The sequence below is a fragment of the Rhipicephalus sanguineus genome, chromosome 1 (assembly GCF_013339695.2).
Source record: "Rhipicephalus sanguineus isolate Rsan-2018 chromosome 1, BIME_Rsan_1.4, whole genome shotgun sequence".
Taxonomy (NCBI): Eukaryota; Metazoa; Arthropoda; class Arachnida; order Ixodida; family Ixodidae; genus Rhipicephalus; species Rhipicephalus sanguineus.
The window spans coordinates 320,525,426-320,548,446 of record NC_051176.1 but is presented as its reverse complement, the minus strand read 5'-3'; the positions used below and the strand labels follow the sequence as shown (position 1 = coordinate 320,548,446).

General features: G+C 44.5%; 1 long non-coding RNA gene across 1 annotated transcript; it reads left to right on the top strand.

Moving 5' to 3' along the window:
• Positions 1-905: 905 nt before the first annotated feature.
• LOC119388644 (uncharacterized) lies at positions 906-1,422 on the top strand. The gene is made up of 3 exons (XR_005182773.2): positions 906-1,015; positions 1,087-1,209; positions 1,300-1,422. It is a non-coding gene; the product is annotated as an uncharacterized LOC119388644 (long non-coding RNA).
• Positions 1,423-23,021: the final 21,599 nt, after the last annotated feature.

The following is a 23,021-nucleotide window of genomic DNA, read 5'->3' as shown; positions in this document are numbered from 1 at the left end:
AAAAAAAAAAAAAATTCTGGCTACGCCCCTGTAATGCGCTTGATACGCCAGCAAGGTTAGCACAAAAATGAAACCTAATGCACTGTGCGGCGCCTGCACTCGCAGTCATCTCATTGAGCTGAAACAAAACTAATTCCCCCTTCTTGCGAACTGCGTACCCCTTAGTCAAAAAGTGGGCCTTCCCAAAGAAAGCAGCAACAACAAGTATATGTGCGTCCATTAAATCAAGCCACCTGCATTTCCATGGTTAACTCGCATGATCAACGTCTCGCACGCACGTAGAGCCACGAGACTAGGCTAGGTACATCTCACTTGGAATTTCCTAGGGACAGCACCAAAAAGTGGTCTGGCAACGCGGGCACGTTTTGGTGGCTTTTTAGTCGCTCCCGCTTATGGCATGGCTTTAAGGTTGGCATCAGAAAAAAGACCTGAAACGGTTGTCAATATGGTGCTTTTTACTTTCAACGAGATTCAGAAGAGTTGGGTCACAGAGCGCATTGTCACTTTGTTAAAAGTGAATTAGCCTGAATAACGACATTAAAAAGACAATCTAGGGATTTTTCTTCATTGTAAAGAATTTCGAGAGTCAATCTAGGGATAAAACGTTGTCTTGGGATGGCATCACTGCTGAGCCAGTGTAGCGAGCGATAGTTGAAATCTGTAGTTGACATGATTGTCCATGGCTAGTCGCTCGACTCTGCTTTCCTACTGTATGCGAAGGTGTCACCATGGGTCATCAAGAATGCTTCTCAAATCTGGCGAGGCTTCGCCAAGAGCTGTATGCAGACCCTGAAACGGTCTCTGTTGGGCTCCACTACATGGACGTCGTCAAGGTGGGTGTTGCGTTGAACGCAGTGTCATCAAACTCGTAATTTTGGACGAAAGCGCCATTCGGCCCTGCAGCGTCTCCCTCGCTATTGAAGGTTCTTGTGGACGATCGCCAGGACGAAGGCAGTCAACTCGCACTGTTGTTGATGCTTCAGGAGGCAGGAAGCAGCTATCAGTCAGAAAAAACGTAAGCACTGTTGCTAATTCGACATACCTTGGTTGTACGTTATAATTCAAGCTCTACTCATCATTTTTCAGAGCCTACGATGCCGTAGAGTCGCTTAAAAGTGCATTTGGTGCTTTGAGAAGAACGACTAGGTATAATGTCCAAAGCCAGACTTAATCACCATGACGACCATCATTCTGCCTCATCAGTCTGCAGTAAGTAAGGGGATGTCATTACATTTATTGATTTAACTACCATTTCCTGATTTTTGTTTTTCGTAGTATACATTTAATTTTTTTTTTCAGGATTACACTCAGCTGTATGAACTGGTGGAACTTCTTCTTGAGAATGTTGTCCAAGTGAAGCGAAACCACCCCTTGGTTCGAGCAGCTGGCTGCAGCTGTCTCAGGGAAATCGAGATTTTTCATGAGCATTGACTATTTACAGGATGAAAAATCTCGATTTCTCTGAGACAGCTGCAGCCAGCTGCTCGAACCAAGGGGTGTTGTCATTAAATGTACTACAGATTCGCTTTTCCTAAACAAGCACCATCCCAATGCTTAAGGTAAGCACGTGGGTTTCCACTATTCGCTAAAACACGCATACACTTATACAGCACATCACTTTGGGTAAGTGCTGGTATGTCTTGAGCAGTTTCGACCTTCCTGAATTACCTTACAGTTTATGCCATATTTCAGGCATTGGATAACACTACAGCCAAAAGTGTCGCCGTAGTAGTTTTCATAGAATACTTAAACAATATATAGGTATACAAATCCACACTCTCTTGTCAGGCATGTTGATTACTTTTAAGTGCGAAAGATTCTAGCATATTGTATCCTGGTCTTGCTGGGGCTTGATGTGTATTCACTCAAGCTGCCTGACTACCTTGACACACTATGTAAATTCCACAGCCTCGATGAAGTTGTCATCAAGGTAACATTACATCCACTGCTGCTACATCAACTATGCAACAAGCAGGCTGAATAGTGTGGTTTAGGTCATTTCCTGTTGGGCAGTGTTATATGTGTTCCTCTATTTTTTGGTTTATATTTCTTGCTGTAGATATTTGCAAACTTCCTTGTTTTCCACCTAAAGGGACACTAAAGAGAAAATCGATTTTTCTCATATTAATAAATTACTCTTTCACAATACCAAAATGACCATGCTTACTGTGAGAAGACGCTTTGGTAAGCGAGAAAACGTGCAAAAAGAAAATGCGGGCGGCTATACCACTTTGAAGTTCCCGCACCAATCGCCATGACGTCATAGCTATTGACGGCTTATACTAAGACCTGTGGCGTTCCTAATTGGTAAAAATGGAGTACATTGTCCTCTGAGGGGGCCAGAGACTTAACATACCAAGTTTCAGAAAATTTCGTTGGGCCAATGTACATTAAAAATGTACATTGAAATTCGTGACGTCACGCGCGGAGATTTCGTTGTTTCACCGATTGATTGTTCCACTTTAGGGTCCCTTTAATACACAAAAATACGATTTGACTCTATGTAAGCTATTCCTCTTTACCTTAGGGCTTTCTAGCAAAGCAGATGGAGCAGCTTTGGGGAACATTAGGAAAAGACAACAGTTGGGCATGCCAAGCTTTGGCACTGCTTCTCGCAGTTGGGACGACGACTCCTACCACAGCAATGGTAATGTTGTCTCTGTATTTGCAACTTCACTGTGCTAGGTATAACAGAAATCTTCAGGACGAGCGTGAACACCTGTAAAACTCTTGTTCATGTAGTCTGAGGAAAAATGTCACCCAGAAATAAGCAGACAGGAGTTTAAAGAAAATTGCATTGACTGGTTTGCTGACACACAAAAGTACCTTTAGGTGCTTGCCTGTACATCAAAGAACGAATGCAGTGATAACAAAACTAATAAAAACAGCAATGGCCATTCATGGCGCAATAAGTATCTTCACATAAAAATCCAGAAAAGAAACTAACACATGAAATCTTAGTCCATGAAAGGAATTGAAATAAAAGAAACTTTGTAAATATGTAACAGCAACCTAAGAAAGAACTGCTGTCATTGCAAGGGAATAAATAGTCCACATAATTGAATTATTATTCTCTTTGTTGCAGATAGATTAGGTATCTTGGCTTAGTTTTTGACATGTGCAGGTGTGGGGCTCCTGCACCAGTTTGATATAAATGCAGCTTCCTGCATCAAAAGTGGAAAATTGACTGAAATTGTGCACTGCGCTGCGCCAGAACCACATCGGTTTGTTAGTCCGCCATTGGCCGTCAAGAGCTAACGTATTTGTTTCCCAAAAGAGTACAACTGTTCCTAGAACATTTTTCCGTAAAGTTTCGAGGCTGATTTATTTTCCGCTCTAGAAATGATTCCCCAAAACAATTCTTGGTGCGTATTGGTAGCGCCATATTTTCTGGCTAACCTGAGCTATTTATGTTAATTGCTGTGGCAGCTGCTAGATGGCACTACATGTAAAAAAAAAATACGTTGTCACTAGTCGTCTGTGCATTCTACAGTGAGTGAATGTGGAGAGATGGACGTCCACCTCGAACAGCGTGTAAACATAAAATTCTGTGTGAAGCTTGGAAAGACAGCCACACAGACGTATGAGCTCCTTCGCGACGCTTACGGCAACGAGACATTATCGCGGGCGCGAGTTTTCAAGTGGCGCAAGAGGTTCGTTTCGGGGAGAACATCGGTGGAAGACGACACAAGACGAGTGCCCTGCAACCTCAGGGAATGAAAACACTGGGCTCAGGTCAGGGAGATCGTACAGCAGGACCGCACAATTGCAGTCCGCATTATTGGATGCTCTCGACATTAGTAAGGGTCGATTCCACGAAAGATCGAAAAAGGGTGTATATTTGATGTTTCCGATTTTCCTGATAATTTTGTATGCTGTGCACATATGACTGCACAGCACGAAATCGCAGTTCGTTTTCAAATAAAAATTTTTTTCAACACAGGAAAATTCGACAAGTGTCGCCGGTTGACGACGACCATTTTACGAAGAGTGCGTTTTCGTAACTTCGGAACCATGCTGGCAGCCACTGAAGCTATATATTACAAATATCTTTCTTTTTGGCGGAAGCAGAAGTAAAGAGGAAATAGCTCTTATCACTTCATGGAATTCTGAGTAAATTATGTATTTTTAAAAATTCACGAAAAATGCTGCGTTTTTGAAAATCAGTCAAATTTGGGACGCTATGGCTACTTCTGTGAACATCTTAGCTTGTTCATATTTGCAGTATGAATAGGCCTTTATGTGAATAATGAACCTCTGCATTTGTATTCCTCTAATAATTTTCAAAGTAGGAAATTTTCATGCTCGAAACACCAAAAAGAGAAAAGTGCTCCTCCATTCAAAAATCTATAATAAAAAAAACCCAATCTCAATTTTGTTCAAAGTCCCCCAAAATGTTCTCAAAGGACTGCAGAATGATATTATGAAAAAACATGTTGCATCATTTTTGTTAGAACAAAAGCAGAAAATGTCAAACATTGTGTTTCCAGAGCGTGGTGGCCACTGCGTAAAGGACATCTCTAGTAACAAGAAAATACAGTAACACGTCTTTTTTCTTCTCTGAGCTTCGCTAAACAGCAGTAATGATCTATTGTTGGAAAGTGGGAACTGTTTTGTGAAGAAAAAAAAAGGACCGTTCCAATTAAATGCATTTGCGACACCACTTACATTCCTCGTCGACGGGCAGCACGGACATTTTCATTCCTCTGGATAATTTTTTTTAGTAAATGCGCTTATATAAAAGTAACGAAGCTAAACGCGAAATATGTGTAGCTGAGTCGATCATGCATTGTAAGAATGTGAGAAATCGCAAATGGCGGCAGTGGTGAACGGCGAGTACCGCAGTGCAACCTAAGCACAGCAGCCACACATTGTTTGCCAGGCTTTGTCGCTATGCACGAGAAAAAGCTGGGGTGTCGATTGCGTTGGTTACACGATACATTTTTCACCGCTCTTCGCTCTCCCGCCCGGTCTCTGGATCTGCACCGTGCGGATCGTGTGGCCCGCGCTACAAGCACTCGTGTAAACGGAGTAGCATGCGTTAGGCGGACAGGTGCAAAGGGCGGCGCGATGGACGCCCGCCTGAGCAGACGACAGCAACGAGTACGGCTGTGCCAGTCAGCCAAACACCACCTGAGATAGAAGTTAAGCATCCAAATTGAGCTTCACTTTGATGCGATCACTATCCTACGCTCTGAAGGTGGCTATGGGTAGGCATTATAGCCATGGCCGAGATTTTGTACGGACTGCCTCATGGTGCACAAAAAGAAAATTCTACTGCAGCAGAATTTTCGTTACGTAGAAGATATCGGATCGAGACTCTTTTGCGGAGGGTCATGAAGCAGGATGCGCGCTCAATTCAAGAGGGAAACCAGATCTGCCAGCACTCCTTCAAGAGAAAGAAGGATATGCAAAACAAAGCAGATGCAATGCAAAAAAAACGTGTTTTGTCCGTGGCCAGAACTGCTGCCACCAATCTTCACGTAATCGATTCTTTTTAAACTCTGCATTGATCACATAAGGTTTGACAACGTACACATTTGGGCCAACAAAAACCACACCTCTTGGCGACCGCTCTCCAGAAATTCATTTCCATTCATGAAGAGACCTTGGTTTTTTATACCAATCTCTCAATTCTGGCACAGCACATCATCATAAGAGACGCATGGAGGGAATGCGTTCTTTAGCATTCAAGATATGAATTATACTCAACTGAAATATATGAAAGAAAAGGAGGCTACAACTGAAAGTGCATACTGTGGACTGAGGGATGTCTAACACTGGCGTGAAGTCGCAAACCACGCGAATGCATTTAATTGGAACGGTCTTTTTCTTTACAAAACAGTTCCCAATTTCCGACCATAGATCATTACTGTTGTTTAGCGAAGCTCAGAAAAGAAAAAAAGACGTGTTATTGTATTTTCTTGTTACTAAAGATGTCCTTTGCGCAGTAGCCACCACGCTCTGGAAACACAATGTTTGACATTTTCTGCTTTTGTTGTAATAAAAATGATGCAACATGTTTTTTCATAATATCATTCTGCAGTCCTTTGGGAACATTTTGGGGGACTTTGAACAAAATTGAGATTGGGTTTTTTTTATTATAGATTTTTGAATGGAGGAGCACTTTTTTCTTTTTGGTGTTTCGAGCATGAAAATTTACTACTTTGAAAATTATTAGAGAAATACAAATGCAGAGGTTCATTATTCACATACAGGCCTATTCATACTGCAAATATGAACAAGCTAAGATGTTCACAGAAGTAGCCATAGCGTCCCAAATTCGACTGATTTTCAAAAACGCAGCGTTTTTCGTGAATTTTTAAAAATACATAATTTACTCATAATTCCATGAAATGATAAGAGCTATTTCCTCTTTACTTCTACTTCCGCCAAAAAGAAAGATATTTGTAATATATAGCTTCAGTGGCTGCCAGCATGATTGCGAATTTACGAAAACGCACTCTTCGTAAAATGGTCGTCGTCAACCGGCGACACTTGTCGAATTTTCCTGTGTTGAAAAAAATTTTTATTTGAAACCGAACTGCGATTTCGTGCTGTGCAGTCATATGTGCACAACATACAAAATTATCAGGAAAATCGGAAACATCAAATATACACCCTTTTTCGATCTTTCGTGGAATCGACCTAAGACAACATGCCACCAAATTTTGCATGAGAACTTGGGGAAACGAAAGCTGAATGCCTGACTTGCGCTGCACTCCCTCACACAGGACGAGAAGGACACGCGGGCATCATTGAGCGCTGATTTGCTCTCCAAGGCAGAGAAGGATGCTGCATTCATCGACAGCATCATTTTAGAAGACAAAACATAGTGTTTTCAATATGATCCGCAAACAAAGAGGCAGAGCGCTGAATGGCGGTCCGCAAGCTCTCTGGTGTCGAGAAAGGTACGGCAACAGAAGACCAAAACAAAGACGAAGCTGATAGTTTTTTTCGATGCCAGAAGTGTCATACACCACGAGTTCGTCCCACAAGGGCAGACGGTGAATTGAGTTTTATACACGCGTGCTCCAACGTGGTTTTGGGACGTTAAACCCCAGATATCATTATTATCCGCGTGCTCCAACACATGCATGATGCACTGCGACGCCGTCGCCCTGACTTATGAGCACCTGGACAATGGAGCCTTCTCCACAGTAACGCAAGGCCGCACACTGCTCTCAGCGTGACAAAATTTCTCGCCAAGCACAGCATTACTGTACTTCCCCATCCGCCATACTCGCCTGACCTCTCCCCATGCGATTCTTAATAATAATAATAATATCTGGGGTTTAACGTCCCAAAACCACGATATGATTATGAGAGATGCCTAGTAGAAGGCTCTGGAAATTTCGACCACCTGGGGTTTTTTAACGTGCACCTAAATCCAAGTACACGGGCCTTAAACATTTTCGCCTCCATCGAAAATGCAGCCGTCGCGGTCTCCATGTGATTCTTGCCCGTTTCCTCTTGTGAAGAGAGCCATAAAAGGTTGCTGGATGGGGAGCGTGGAGGCCATTCAAGACTCCACAACAAAGGAGCTGACAGCCCTGCCAAAAGAAGCGTTTTTCAACTGTTTCCAAGACCTCAAGAAACGTTGCAAGCTGTGTATAGACTGCAATGGAGACTTTTTCGAAGGGGTGCTGCACAAATGACTTCAACGATAAACGCATTTTTTTAATGGACTCAGTCTCTGAACTTTACGGACAAAGGTTGTATTCCGAATTCTGCCACAACAGCGTCTACCACGCAGTTTCGCGCTGATTTTGTGTTTATAAAACTTATGTATTGGATCGTTATATGCCTCCTGGTTAGTGCAGTACTGTGATGACTTTTTCGATTAACGCACCCCTGAACTTGCAGTGTGGCGAGCTTCACAAAGTGCTGTAAAACATCTCCAGCATTTTCAGTTCCTGGAGCTGTCGATAAGTAATCAGTTATGACTTCAGTATGAATGGGGCGAAACCTATAACGTATACGGATTAGCATCAGAAATGCGCGAAGTCGTGATGACAGCCATCCACAAATGCGCCTGTGTGACTTATCGGCCACTTTTTTCTTACGATAAACATCAACTATTTGTTCGTCGCCGCGTGTGGTATAGTGCATAAGCATACTGCATGCTTTTAAGTGTACAACTGAAACTCGCCATGACGTTGACTGCCGCCTCCTGGTGTGGGATAATGTAAATGCATTGCTTGTTGGAACGAAACGGCATTGCCATCACTGCGTCGGTGATAACAATGCCATTTCACTCAACATTTTACCCGCTTCACCGATGCATATTCAGGTGTGGATCAGATGTTAAGAAACCTCACTGCACATATACTTCCGTGGCAAGCATGTGTGTACGGTACAACAAGCGTGTCGATAGTGATGGCATCAGCTTAGCAAGGCGACGTGTTACACACAAGTTAATTAGGGGAAATCAGCGTCATGCGGGCAACATGTACTGTATTTTGATGAAGTGGTGCATTTTTGCTCCGTAGAAGAACACTGCACAGATCGCTGCACGTACAAGCATGGGGGATATCTGGACGAGTCATCAGCTTTACCATTTTCTGAGTCGCTGTGTTCCCTGTCATATTTTCTAAATACTTTTTGGTATTGTCACGGTCGTGTGAAAGAGCTGGGACTTTTTGTACAATTTGATAAAAAGAAAGAAGTGTCCTATTTGAAGGCTTTGAGGCTGGAGTTGTCTTTGCAAGACTGCCCGAATGGCAAATGAAAGTTAATGATTTTGTGCGGCCTCTTCACAAAAGTTAACTTTTTCTTAGTTTACATGCAGAATACATTTTGAGCCATCTCACAAACTGTTAAGTTCGTATTTCCGACTTCTATAGTAGCATAGGACATAATTTCTTTGAGCTCGTGTGAGATATGATTTTATAAGGTCCCACTGTACCGTATAGTTGTATACAAACTGTGTTACTTGCACCTCACATTCTGATTGGCTTGTGGCAAAGTGATCGGAGCGATGTGAGCTGTAGAGGACGACATGAACTCCCTATTTGAGGAACAATACTAGCTACGAAATCGCATTAGTGCTACAGCTGCTTTAAAGGTGTCTCACTTGCACTGTCGTACCTTGGAAGTACGAAAAAACGCATGCAGGGTTTCGAGCTTTGCATTTGCTGAAGTCCTTTGCGTTGTGCTAGGATGCCAAGCCTAAAACTCCCTACTAAAGAAAAAGGTAATTACAGTTCAAACTCGATCTAACAAAACCCGATTTTACGAATTTCCTGATCTAATGAAGAAGTTTCATTCTTTCATTCCCTGGCAGGTACCCATAGGGTTCAATGTTGTCATCAACTTGAACTGACGAAGCTTAATTGCACTGAACTCGATTTAACGAAGTTTTTCCGAAAATGAATGCGCAAAAATGCAGTGATGCGTTTCCAGTGTTCACACATACGGCTTTTCTACAGACGTGCACACTAATGCTGTTGCGTTGAAATATCTAGCCACCCTAGTCGCATCACTGCTTTTATTTTGACCAGGCTGCACGTCGCAGTCGGTAGTGCTTTTACATACCAAATGGCGCCGGGCGGTAGAGGTTTGTTGTCCCTGCAAATACTCCCACAGAAGCACGGTGCTTGCTTTCATTATTTAATGGTTTACGCGACGAATGGCAGTCATCGTCTCCTTGGAAATTTCTTGCTCTGCCTGCTCGCACATTATCGGCAGCTTGTCGTAGCTTCATGTGACTGTCTACCTTGGCTGTATTGCCTGAACATGCCAGGAATTCATGCTCGGGCTGCCCTCGTGGACTTTTCACACATGTAGGCATGCATTAGTGGCAAATAAAATTCTGTGGTAGCTTTCGGTAGCAAAAATATTCGAATCATCTAAAACTTGTATCACCAGAAAAGATGCAAAATTAGTATGCGACAAAAGAAAGTTGGCATGCGTTTTGATTTAGTGTTTCTCAGGGCCGCACCAACGTCGTGAACAGCTCAAAATGATTGCCAGTAAAGTTTTTAGATGTCAACGATCATACTTGTGCTCGTAAATATACGATGCATGCGCACATGTGTAATTAATGAACCAGATGTGTTGTTACCCGTGACAGCTAGTAGCCCCTTCCTACCCCTTCCTAATATTACAAACTACGCTTTTCTGCATGACATCAAAGTACTGCGGTGAAAGTGACTTTGCACGCGATAGATGAAGGCCAGAAAATTTTAGAATCGCTATCCTGCGTTGCTGTTACTTTCTTATTGCGGTGGTGTTGGGGGTGCTCTTCGGGAGATTTACGGCCGTGCCTGCACAATCAGGAGGTTTGCTCAAAATTCGGGAGTCTCTCGTGCAAATCGGAGAGTTGGCATGTGTGCGCGTACGTTGCAAGGCCTAGCTCCTTTGCCAAGATCGTCTGCTTCATCTCTTTGGGGTCTTCATCCACCTTTCATGGGACTTCATGATGGACCCGCAACCCAAGTTTCAGTCTTGTTTCATAGAACGTCTGGTTGCGAGGATGTAGCTTGCATCAACGTGGCAGGCGCGTGTTAACACAGTACAAAGACGCTGCTGCCTCGAGCACAGCAGCATGCAGTGGCGCACCGACGGGGGGGGGGGGGTGGTTTAGGGGGTTGTAACCCCCCCCCTGAGGCCGACCTAACCCCCTCCCCCCTTCGTAACTGCCCAATGTCCTCGTCGCCGAGGGCCCAACGTACACCTTCAAGGGCCCCGCTGACGTTGTAATTTTATTCAGAATGTGGCTTGAGGTCGATTTTTCCTGACTGACTCCAGAAATGCGCTGTATTCACTGACCTGCTTACAAACTGAATGAGTGCAAGCCGCATGGTTTGTGGCTCTGCGGTGAATCCTAGTGACGCAGCTTTGGACGAAAAAGATGCTTTCACGGGCTGTCAGTCGGACCCCTTTTCTTTTCTTGTCCCTTTTTGATTACTGCCACAGCGCACGGAGATATCCCGGAACATTTGAAACAAAGTATTGTTGGTGTACAATGGTAATGCGTTGCCTAGCCACAGGCTTCGGTACACAATGTATGTGACATGAAAATATATTAGATGTAGCCGCTCACGCAGCTGTGTACGCAGAATCACATATAATCCGTTTCACACGAGGAAACCTAATGCACTGACTTGCATGCATTCAAATAATACCTGGTTCACTGGGACGGTCCTAACGTGTTTAAGGTCTCGGGTACCTAATAAATGCCATCAAATTGCCGCACGGCAAGATTTAATGGCTATAAAGGCGCGAGAGCGATAGTTTGCGCAATAAACATGCTATGGTCGTTTTGCCTTGAATGTGCATGTTCTTCAAATTCGACATCATAAAGCGCATTTTATAGAGCAGTCACTAGCGTTGTCATGTGCATTCAATGGCTTTACTCGCTCTGGAAAGGAAACACGCTTAGTGATGCACATTTCCGGTGTCGCTGCCAGCGGCATTTTCGGCACTTCGTTTAAAATCCTTGATATTATAGTGAACGTGAATTGTGTCCGTCAAGCAGCATCCTTGTTTTCTTTTAAATAGTCAATGATATGCGATCTCCTTGCCAACATACATTCTTTTTGCATCACAGCTCTGCAAAACACAAACTGAGAACGAGGGCACTCATCCGACGGCCAACTTGAGTTTAGGGAGCTTATCTGGCTGTAAATGCATATGTTATCAAGCCCTAAATTCTATAGTCACGTGCCACCGCTTTATATTAAAGGTCTTAGCAATTAGCGCCGCTTTCAATGTGCGAACGAGGCACAATATTGTTCTATTTGGCAGGACCAAATCAAAGTAACTATCGATCGACGAAAAAAAAGATCATTTGAAGCACTTGCGACGTTCCAGGTACATGTAGTGCGAACCTTCCTTTTCCGTGCTTATCGCATCACATAAAGTTTTCTAAATATAAAAGCTTCCACACAAATGTTTGACTATTTGGAATTATGTGTCCATCTCTGTCATCATGCAAATATAACTATGGAACAAACCGAGGAACAAGCTCTCAACTCATTCCAGCCGCTGCCGAAAATCTTTCTCAGATACTCTCAATGACTGTTTTTTGATCGTCAAGAGATGCTAAGTCATGAATTTCCTCTCTCATCTAAATTCCATCGGATTAGAATTTCGTTCACCCTTAAAATATCATTGTTACTTATTGTGCACCACTTTCACCACTTTTTTTTTTATTATTGCGCACCAACTGGCCCAAGCAAGTACCCTTATAACTTAAAATACCAGACTCCCTGCCGTTTTCGCAAGTTCTCGTAACCCGAAAATAAAGCTATGGAAACACACCTACACCAGTCGATATGTTCAGTTCACTTCTAGCCATTTAAAAATCCACAATACGTCAGCCGTAAAGACATTAACGCAAGGGGCAGAAACATACCACTGCACACAAATTGAAAGAAAAAAAAAGGAAAAAGGCACGATATTCAGGACAATCACCAAAAAATGGCTACTTAAGATCTTTTATTCAGAAAGCAATTCACTTCCACAAACACAGCCACGGAAGCAGAGAAATCCAGCAACAGGCCCTCCCAATCAAAACCACCACAGAAATACGTCACTTTCGGCTATGCGCGTTCTCTGCCTGCTTCCAAAGAGTGGCCGCCGAAAGAGAGAACCCAAGGCATTGTCTAAAAAATTGCTTGATATGGCTGCGACGCCAGCTGCATAAGCGAAACCGAGAACCTCAAAGAAAAACGGAAACGACGTCCCCAGTTTTACAAGAGATCGCAGCCCCCAAGCCGAACATCCCAAGAGTATACCACTGAGTTAATCTTACTGAAACTGGAGTCCTCGCAACCAATTACCGGAAATTAATCCTGGCATATCCAAAGGGCCTCAAACAACGCTAACCTCACTGAAGGCGACCTGCCTCTTATGTACACGTTGGGCCTTCGCTCCTCTCTGCGCAGTGCAAAAAAAAAGAAAGAAAAAGAAAGACGTGGGCGTACAGCCTCGCACAGCCCGGCACTCCAAGTATCCCCTTTCTCTGCCCCCATCTCACCGACACAGGCACACACAGCCATACACCTCCCCCACTTCAACACCCGTCAAGCCCTCGAACTCCTGTGTTCTTGAAGGTAAACATTAGACAGAAGTCTGTCTGGTTGGGTAAGTAAACTGAGAAAAATATTATTTAATCTCCAACCAAATTTGCGTAAACACCGAAGAACCCGACGTTTCGGAACCGGCTTGGTTCCATCTTCAGGGGGGACTTTGCAGCGGCGTTTTGAAGGCACTCTCGGTGCGGTCAATGACCCCACGCATTACCGCGGAGCGTAGCCCATGCGAATACACCGGGCGGGGCAACGTTTGGGCGGGGGGTTCCGAGGGAACGGTTGATGTTTTGAGTGGTTCGCTGAATGTGCCACGACTCCAGTAGTAATCTCCTCCTCCATTTGGTTTCACTTTCAAGGATGGCCGTTCTGTTGAAGTCTCTTTTGTGGTCAAACGTCTCGGCGTGTTCGGCGACGGCGCTGCGCTCTTTGTTGAATTTCCGGACGTCGTTTACGTGTTGTCTAATTCGTTCGGGAGAGTTTTTGGTCTCGCCGATGTACGATGAGGGGCACTCGGCGCACGGCTGTGTTCTTGTGGACGTGCACCACCGCCGCCTGACGCACCCTTTCATGCACGCCGAACAAGAAAAGAAGCCCTATTCATGAGTCTCCTTTCCTCAAAATTTGAAGAAGGAGCGTTTCCCAAACGTCTGCACAATGCCCACCCAAACTTCCAAAGATAAGGCGTCGACGACGTGCGCGCCGGCGCCGGCGTCCGATCCATCCGCCGACCTTTTGGCACATGTTTTCAATTTTGAAGCAAGTTTCGACCCGACGACACACATGTTTTGTATTTTCTTAGGAGCTTGTTTACTGCCGGCTCATCGTCTGGAATCACCCACCACGATTCGGACATTGCAGCCACTGTAGAAACGCAAGACGAAGAGGAGGAGGGGGGTGTTGCCACAGACCAGCCTTGCGCCGCTCGTACACCAGGGAAACAATGAGCCACTGCTTCAAGGGCATCCCTTGTGTGTGCCTGTTATAGTACAGCTGCTGTGGCGCAGGCAGCCGAGTCGTGTCGTCTGTTCCTTAATGGCTGCAGCGGAGTGATCGTGCATTTTTTCTGAACGTGGCGCGTTAGTGCGGCGAGAAGAAAGGCGATCTCAAGCACGGCTCGTTCGTCGAAGCTACTGCGACCCCACCGAGGCTGCATAGCACGGCCACACGACGAAATTACTTTAAGCACGTTCATATTGGTTCCTGCATTTCTGAGCAAGCCTTAATTGCTTTTAGTACGCTGGTTCAGTGCACGAGTGTCATTTTTCGTCTGTCAAAGCACGGACGGTGCGGTATCTTCAAAGTTAGGAAAACCGTAGCGTGTGCGCTGTCAGCATCCCACCTACCCAGAGCGCTTTTTTGCACCGCGTCTGTGTGTGGGCGGAGCAAGAAGCCGTGGCACAATGAGTCAATGTTTCTGGGTACGTTTAGCAAGGAAAGGGAAGGACTTTGGGCAAGTGCGAAAGGTATTTCGGGCGCCACGTTTCCCTTTTTCAATAAACATCTCTCTCTCTCTCTCTCTTTACCATTTCTTTTTTTATAGCCGACGGAAGCTATAAAGTTTGGTGTGCACCCATACCTACGTTTAGTTCGCTTGCTGGAACTTCTTTTTGCGTCTGCTGCGCGAATCAGCGTCGACAATGAGCTACTTAGCCAAAGCCTCCTCGCTGAAGCGCCAGCCGAACACGCTACTGACTTACTTCCCCAAAAAGAGTCCGTGTGCGGATTGAAGAGATGCAGCAACAACGCCGCAATGCCAAATTCCAGTCGTAGAGGAACCGGTGACTGATCAGATATCGTCGTCAGATGAGTCCATCGGTCAGCAAGTCCTCACCGACAATGCTTCATTCGACGAACCTGCGCACCCAAATGACTGGGGATCTACGCCGGCAAGTCGGTAAGTGTGGCTATAATGCAGTTTACCCATGATGTGAGAATTGTACGTGTGCTGCATTAAACTGTACAGTGCTCGTCAAATGAAACCCGAACAGCGGCAAGCCTTCGCAGTGGTATAGTGCGCGCCGTCCAGTTATCACCATGGACAGGCGCGCATATGCGCAGTGCGGTCAAATCGGACGCGCGCCTTTCAATGGGGCTTGCCGCTGTTCGGGTTTCATTTGACGAGCACTGTACATAATATCAATATTTACAGAGTGTACAAACTGGCGCAGTAGTACCCGATATGCATTCATTCAAGTGCAATGAGGCAGATGGTTCTATCTACTATAGGTCACTTAATTACTATTGTGGGTTTTTCTGTATATGGCAACAACCGCCGTTTTGATATCTCGAAAATTCATTCTTACAGCGGCACAACTCGACAACAATAATAGCTATCGGCAATCTTTAACAGCTAAATATTACGTGCGTAACTCGTATGTATTGAGTTTATCCTGCAAAATATGTAGACAGTTCGGTATTTGCGACATGGCAAAACTTACAGTATGTACCTAATGACAAAGCAACCTGCTAAACGGAAATACAAAATTTCCCTTTGGCAGATGGTTGATTACGCGCAATCTCCCGGCTTCCAATATTAAAGATTGGAAAATGAGACATCGAAGCAATCTATATGGTATGTACTGTTTTGTACTCTGCCCGTTTTTTTCTGTTCTCCTGCAACTGCCCCCAAGGCGAGCACAAGAGAAAGCAGCAGCTTGCGTACGCAAGTTGTTTGGGGCACTCTAATGATTGGGCAGCTGTCTCATTTTCCATTCCTTAATTACTTCTCTTTATTTAGTGGATTTACGCAGAATAATCTCATCAATTCCGAAATCTATATTTTTGTTCGAATTACCAACTCGTAAAAATAAATTCGTGAGGTTCAGGATTTTGTGATTATCGGAATATGTTTAAATTACACTGAGGGCCTATTTGAAAAATTAGGCTGACTCTAGTTGCTAGATTTTAGCTTTTTGCATAATGTCATTTGTTTTATTCGATCCGATGCCATTGCTTGGTTTCTGTTCAAAATGGGTTTATGAAATTGGGATGCTTTCCCAGTTGTGAGCACGTTCTGTCCCTCACTTCCCATACAGGGAAATGTGTCGTGGGTTCAGCCATGTATTTTGTTCCTTTCGTCTTTCTAACGCGCCAGGTACAAACTGAAATCGAATCAATCATTAAACGATATGTTAAATACAGTCTAGAATGGCGAGTGAAACGGGGAAAGCCATAAGATCTATTCTGCTTATGTCACATGTGCATGGCTCTAGCCACTCCTGCGGAGTCTGAGGGTTGTCAGATTTGCCTCGCAGCCCTTGTAGACCTTGGCAAATTCGGAGGATGTTCGTGACGCCCGTACCGTTTTATGCTCTTATAAATTCTCACGTGGATTTCACTGTTTATGAGTGTAGCTGAAGGGGCATTACTTAAAGGCTCGGCTAGTTATAAACTGACTTTTCGTGCATTTCTAGCGCTTAAAGAACATCGAAAAGAAAAATTACAGAAGAAGGATTGCACATTTCTACGCAGTTTAAGACTGCAGCTGCTTTTTTATGTTGTGGAGCGCCCACGAAATAAATAAATAATTCATGCGCAATGTTCAAAAAACACACAAACTAGAGCCACATATATGTGGTCGAAATTTCTGGAGCACTCCTCTACGGTGTGCCTCATGATGACATCGTGGTTTAGCATGTAAAACCCCAGAGTTTATTAAATTTTCGAGATCAAACTGAAGGCGTCGATTTATTATTTCCGAGCAACCCCCCCCCCCCCCCCCCCCGGTGCCCTCAGACTATTAGTTTAGAAGGGAATGAACAAACTTTAGTAGAACCTTCAATATGCATAATTGCTGTCTAATAATTAATGTTTATGTGTACACGTATCATAGTGGTGCTTGTTACTTCCTAATCTAAGCGACATAAACTGCGTGTATAAAAGCAATCTTTTTTCGTAGCCTCTTTTTAAAAAAACATATTTTGCTATGATAACACAGAATAAGGGATTCAACCCTTGACGCTGCCAGTGCGAGCATTTCTGGTTAGCGCCTGTACATTAATTACACAAATCTTTTGTAGGTTACCGATGTCAAGAAAAAGGAGCTACTGACGAGCGCATGGACACCTGCCGCAACCTTTCCATTCAGGCCAACGGGAACGAGGAATTTGAAATTTCAGTACCGGTGGCTGCAGCGATGGAACTGGCTCGTCTATTCAAAAAAGGAGAACGGCGCCTTTTGTAAGTATTGCGTCCTTTTCGCTCTACCTGGGGTCGGTGCGCGAGGCTTGCCCTCTGGCAAACTTGTGATGTCAAAGTTCGACAACTGGAAAAATGCGATTGAGGCTTTTAACGAGCATGAGAAAAAGTCGTTTCACAGAAACAGCGTCCTTGGTGCGGATAATTTTCTAGAAATTTTAGAAGGCAAGAAGAACCCTATTGACCAGGACCTTGACCGCGGGCTAAGAGAGCAAATAGCCAAAAACAGAAAAAACCTGACTCCTGTTATTACAACGGTAATCTGGTGCGGAAGGCACGGAGTTGCTCTTCGAGGTCATAGAGATGGCGGGCGAATAGATTTGTCGCGTGAGCCTGTAGAGAACGAAGGAAATTTCAAGGCCCTGCTTAGGTTGCGCGCCTGCAAAGGCGATGATTCTCTAGGGTCACCTAGAAGAATGCGGCGCTAATGCAACTTACACGAGTTGGAGAACCCAAAATGAGATTATTTCAGCATGTAATAGCATTATTCTGCGAGAGCTAGTTTCTAAAGTGAATGCTGCTAAATGCTTTCCAGTATTGGCTGATGAGACAACCGATATAGCCGGCGTTGAGCAGCTTTCGCTTTGCGCACGCTACGTGGATATGGAAAAAATCGAAATTCGGGAGGAATTTCTGCAGTTTGTTCCTGTTACTTACCTAACGGGAAGGGGCCTGGCCGATACAATTTTAAAAAGCTTACATGATATAGGCATTGCAACCGAGTATATCAGAACTCAAGGGTATGACGGTGCAGCCTCAATGAGTGGTGCTTACAACGGCGTTCAAGCACACGTCCGACAGCAGTGTGCTAACGCCATTTATGTTCACTGTGCCTCTCACAGCCTCAATTTAAGTCTGTCACGTGCGTGCTCTGTGCCTCAGATTAGAAATTGCATGGGAACCGTGGCGAAAGTTTGTGAGTTTTTTCATGCGAGTCCAAAAGGCCAAGCTGCTCTAGGTGACCAAACTGAAAAGTTAGTACCAACAGCTCGCGTGACGCGCTTGAAGTCGCTTTGTCAGAGACACGATGCTCTCAATGTGTTTGTAAATATTCTCCATCCCGTTCTGTCTACTCTCCAAAACATTAGCGACAGCTGGAGTGATCGGGAATCTTCGTCGAACGCTCAAATCCTACTGTGCGCTTTGCAGAGAAGCGAGTTTCTTGTCTGTCTCTTTGTGGCGGAAAAAGTTTTCTCCATAAGCTTGCCGTTAAGCAAATACTTGCAAACTGTAAACATGGATCTTTCATCCGCTCTCACATTGGCTGATGACGTTTTGTTTACTGCACGTAACCTTAGATCCCGAGCTCACGAGGTATTTCATGAACTTTTTGAACATATTACGTCAGTTTGTGAAGAGATTGGCTTGGTTATTGAAATGCCAAGGATCGTTGGTCAGCAAAGGATGCGCTCAAATGTGCCTTCGTCGAAACCGGAGGAGTATTTCCGTCGTTGTGTGTTCCTTCCATTTCTCGAAGCTTTCACAGAACAAATCGATGAGAGATTCGTGAAGCACAAGAGCATTCTTACTCAATTTAAAGTTCTCCTTCCTTCTTCATTAAGCCTGTTACCGAGCAAGAACGACGAGAATGCAATGCGCATTCTCTGTGAGAGCTACCATTCTGATGTCGGGGACTCCGTGTCGTCTGCCGTGGGGGAGCTACATCTCTGGTACAGAAAGCTTCAGCGGCATGAAAAACGCCCAATGGGTCCTTTGGAAGCCCTGCAGTCTTGCCCGCCTGGTATCTTTCCTGTGATCCGAAAACTTCAAATTATGGCTACTCTCCCAGTAACGACTTCTACAAGTGAGAGGTCCTTCTCAACTCTGAGACGTCTTAAAACCTATCTTCGCAACACGACTGGAGCACTAAGGTTAAATGGTCTAGCTTTGCTAAATATTCACCGAGAAGTTCCTCTATCACCTGAGGAGATTTTGGACAAATTGGCAACGAAGCCACGACGGCTGGACTTTAAGCTGTAGAGTGTCTCATCCGCAAACGCGCCACTGCTACAAACGCCTGCTTGAGAATAGACCTATGTACGCTGCCTACTGAATTGAGTGGTTTTAAACTAGCTTCTACAACATGCGTATGCCTGTCGTTGTTTGTTTAAAATTTTTTCTTCGCTTGGTTTAGCTATTTCACTTGTACTTAATCACACAGATTACAACTTTCGGGCTCTGTCCACATTATATATTATCTTGCTCTTCGCTCACTTCGCCAGTTCATTATTAACGCATTCCTAATGTTAGTATAGGACTGTATAGGTCAACCTGTCTGGTTCGCACATTCTCTTCGTTGTTCCAACTGATATAGCTTGCGCATTTCTAGAGTTAGTCCACTCCACCAGTCATTAATAACTTTCTAAAAGGCTTACAAAACTCACCGCTGCCACGGCTGTCTAGGTAAGAGCTTAAACGGATGACCATATCTCTACAACTTGCCGTCTTCTGTGACGTAACCATCGGCGCCGCTATCGTGTCTGTGGTCAGCGCGACTTGCGTGCTTTCCCTGAGTATGAATTTTCATCAGACTTTCTCCCTGATCCACCCCCCTTTCTACCATCAGAAGCGAGGCGCTTTTCTTGTGCCCTTGCTGGTGACTGAAATAGTGTATAGTGCTTACTTCTCTCTGAGTTTTGTTCCTCAGGTGGCCAACATCAGCAGCAAGACAAGAGAACGAGCACACAACTGCACCAAACACGCCTGTGATGACGCAGCTGCCTTGACAGACGCAAATCCTTCTGTCGCAGTGTTGGCAAACACGACTGAGGCACTTACCTGATTCGACTTTAATTTTGCCAACGATGCTATGATAATACGCGTCAACGGCCAACTGATTTTCCTACCCTACCCAAACGAATTTCGGAAGTATTTTTCATGATGTCAGGTTAATCTTTCACATTTCAAACATACGAGACGACCTTGACAGAACTAAATTTATAGACCTCTTGTAGACCCGAATAAAAAGTTTCTCGGTGTCTGAATCTGTGTGGTGTCATTTCTCTACTTTTTTAACCCCAGTTACATTGTTTCTATGCAATGATTTATTCCCTTGATATTATATGAGCTCTTTATGAACTGTTGTCGTGGAGTCAGTGTATTTATTCAGACTATGCCTTTCGTACAAATGCAGCTAGTTAAGGTGACAATTCACTTTGAGATATAGTTTCACGAGGCTCAAAGGAAACATAATATATGATGTTCGGCTCTCATAATTTAGAACATGCTGACCTGCAGAGTTTTTCTTAACAGCATTGCGCGACCGCCAACCGGCCGGCATATCGCCACCCTTCTCACTGCACGGAGCGGCAAAACTAATTTTGCGATAGACAAGGTTGTTGGGAACTGTTATGCGTTGGTTTAATAAATTTGCCGTTTTTTTCTACGTGAACTACTTCGCTTAATGGATTCATGGCCCTGTCAGGCTCTTGCAAGTTAACAGATAGGATGTGTCTGGAAAACGCCGAAGAAGTAATAATAATAATTATCATCATCATTGTTGTTATTATTATTTGGCATTTTATTTGCTCTACGATTTTTCCAGCGGAAGCAAGGAAACGGCATGTTACGCAAGATCCCCCCCCCCTCCACATACACACCAAATATGCAATCACATGACTTTCGTCAAAATTTGAACCCCCCCCCCCCTGACAGAAATCCTGGGTGCGCTACTGGCAGCATGTGTCAACGCGTTGGAAAAAAAAATGTGACGTCAACGCCATCTGTAATCTAAACGCGAAGGCGCATAAAGGCCTTGAAGATTCGCGCGCACAATCTCGGAGGCAACGACGCACTGTTGACGGTCGCGCAGCGCGCATGCCCGCACCCGCCGCGACTGCCGTGATAGTGCGGGCAGCACCTGTTCGTACCTGTTCGTATCAAATGCCGTGGAGTGGAAATCTGTTCGCAACAACCGTGCTCCAATACATTGCAGGCTAATGGGCCTTGGCCGGGACCACAGAAAAATTCGTATCACCCCGAAATTCGTACGAGCCGTGATCGTATCACCGAGGTTTTACTGTAATTCGAGTGCCCACGTCACTTCTTTAATTGAGTTTCAACTGTATAAAGAATGTATTGTGCTGTGCCCTGAAATTTCAAGCTCACTACTGCGAAATGCACATTTTTTATTGCTACCATTAATGAAAAGTTTATCTGCACTGATAATAAAATTTGCATGCTTCAGGGAGCTTCAATGTTGAAGGCTAATCTGTTTCAAACTTCAGATTGGCCTGCTCGAAATTGCTTCAAAATGAAATTTTATCTGCTCCAAGTTGCTCAAAAACAAAATTTAGTCTGCTTCAGACTGCTCCAAAATTCAATTTTATGTGCTCCAAAAAATTCTCCAAAACGGCTTTGAACAGTCCCACCCGCACATGTGTACCTACCCAGCAACTTTTGCCAGTTTCTTTTTCCGTGCTATTTAGTTTTGGTTGGCTTCCTTTGGGTTTATGAATCTTTTGTGTTACTTTTAATTTTCATGTTCCTGATTCTGTTTCTAGACTTCTTGCAGCTATTAAAGGTTTTTTTTCTTTGCGGTATATTTGCCTTTTGGCTAGTTTAGTTGCTACATGTTTCCTTTGCCGTCTGGGAGAGCAGTTAACTTATGTTTCATCGAAATTCCACTCAATAGACATGATTGTTTCCATAAACAGGGTTTATTTCACATATTTTTGAACAGTTGGTTGTATTTTTGGAGGATTGTGAGTGCGTGGTGGCTGCTGACGGCCGTGATGTCAAGCGTGCCATCAGCGGAAGCAGGGTGTGTGCAGGGTGCGGGCATGTTTTGGTGGCTTTTTAGTCGCTCCCTGGCGGTACTTTGTAAGCATTTCTAAAACGGACGGAGGCGGTCCGTCCGTTTGAGTCGCACGTGACTAGTCAATGTGAGCACGCGATTCGTCGCGGCGCTCGTCACGGCTCACATGACCAACCGCGTGCGACTCAAACGGACGGACCGCCTCCGTCCGTTTTAGGAATGCTTACAAAATACCGCCACCCGTGTATCCACGGTAGGGTGGCTAGAACACACATCATCTTTTCTTTCAAGCTGAAAACTTAAATGCAAACCAGGACGCAAAATACCGCCGCGGCCGTTGTACCTCGTAGTTGTCATAGTGTCCCGTTGTGTGTATTTTCTGTTGACACGTACCACTCGACTTCATGTGACAGCCCTTTTTTCTTTAAAGCTGAAAACTTAAATGCAAACCAGGACGGACGGCAAAGAAGAGACGAGACAAGCACTGAAAGTTATGTACCAACTAGGCGCAACTCTTTAGTCTTTTTAACGGAGATAAAATTTCGTGTGCCGTGTATCTTTAGTTTTAATTGAAGCTTTCGGGTGACGCCTCAGCGGCCTCACTCACATTCACCGCTGCATGCTTCAATCGACATTTTTCTGCTTTATGGCTCCCTGTGCTGAAGTACGGCAGCAATGAGCTGAAAAAGAACGTGGATACAAGTTTCTCGTCATTGCAAGTTGAAGCACCGCGCTATCACGGCCTACGCACTTTGCTTCGAGCTGCGAATCTGTGGAGTGACCCTTGTTTCAGCGAACGGAGAAACTTTATTCGTTATGCATTAGTGGTAAGGCGTGCCTAGCAAAAACCATGCACAATTACAAGTGGAAATCTTCAAAATTGGCTAGCGCGAAATCGACAAGGACTAAGAGGGAACACTGAAGTAGAGGACAGGCGCTACTCGCAACTAAGCTTTATTCAGAAAGGTCTTCCTACATATATACACAGCCGAGTGGCGCGCTCAGGCGCAATGCACATGACAGTCGAC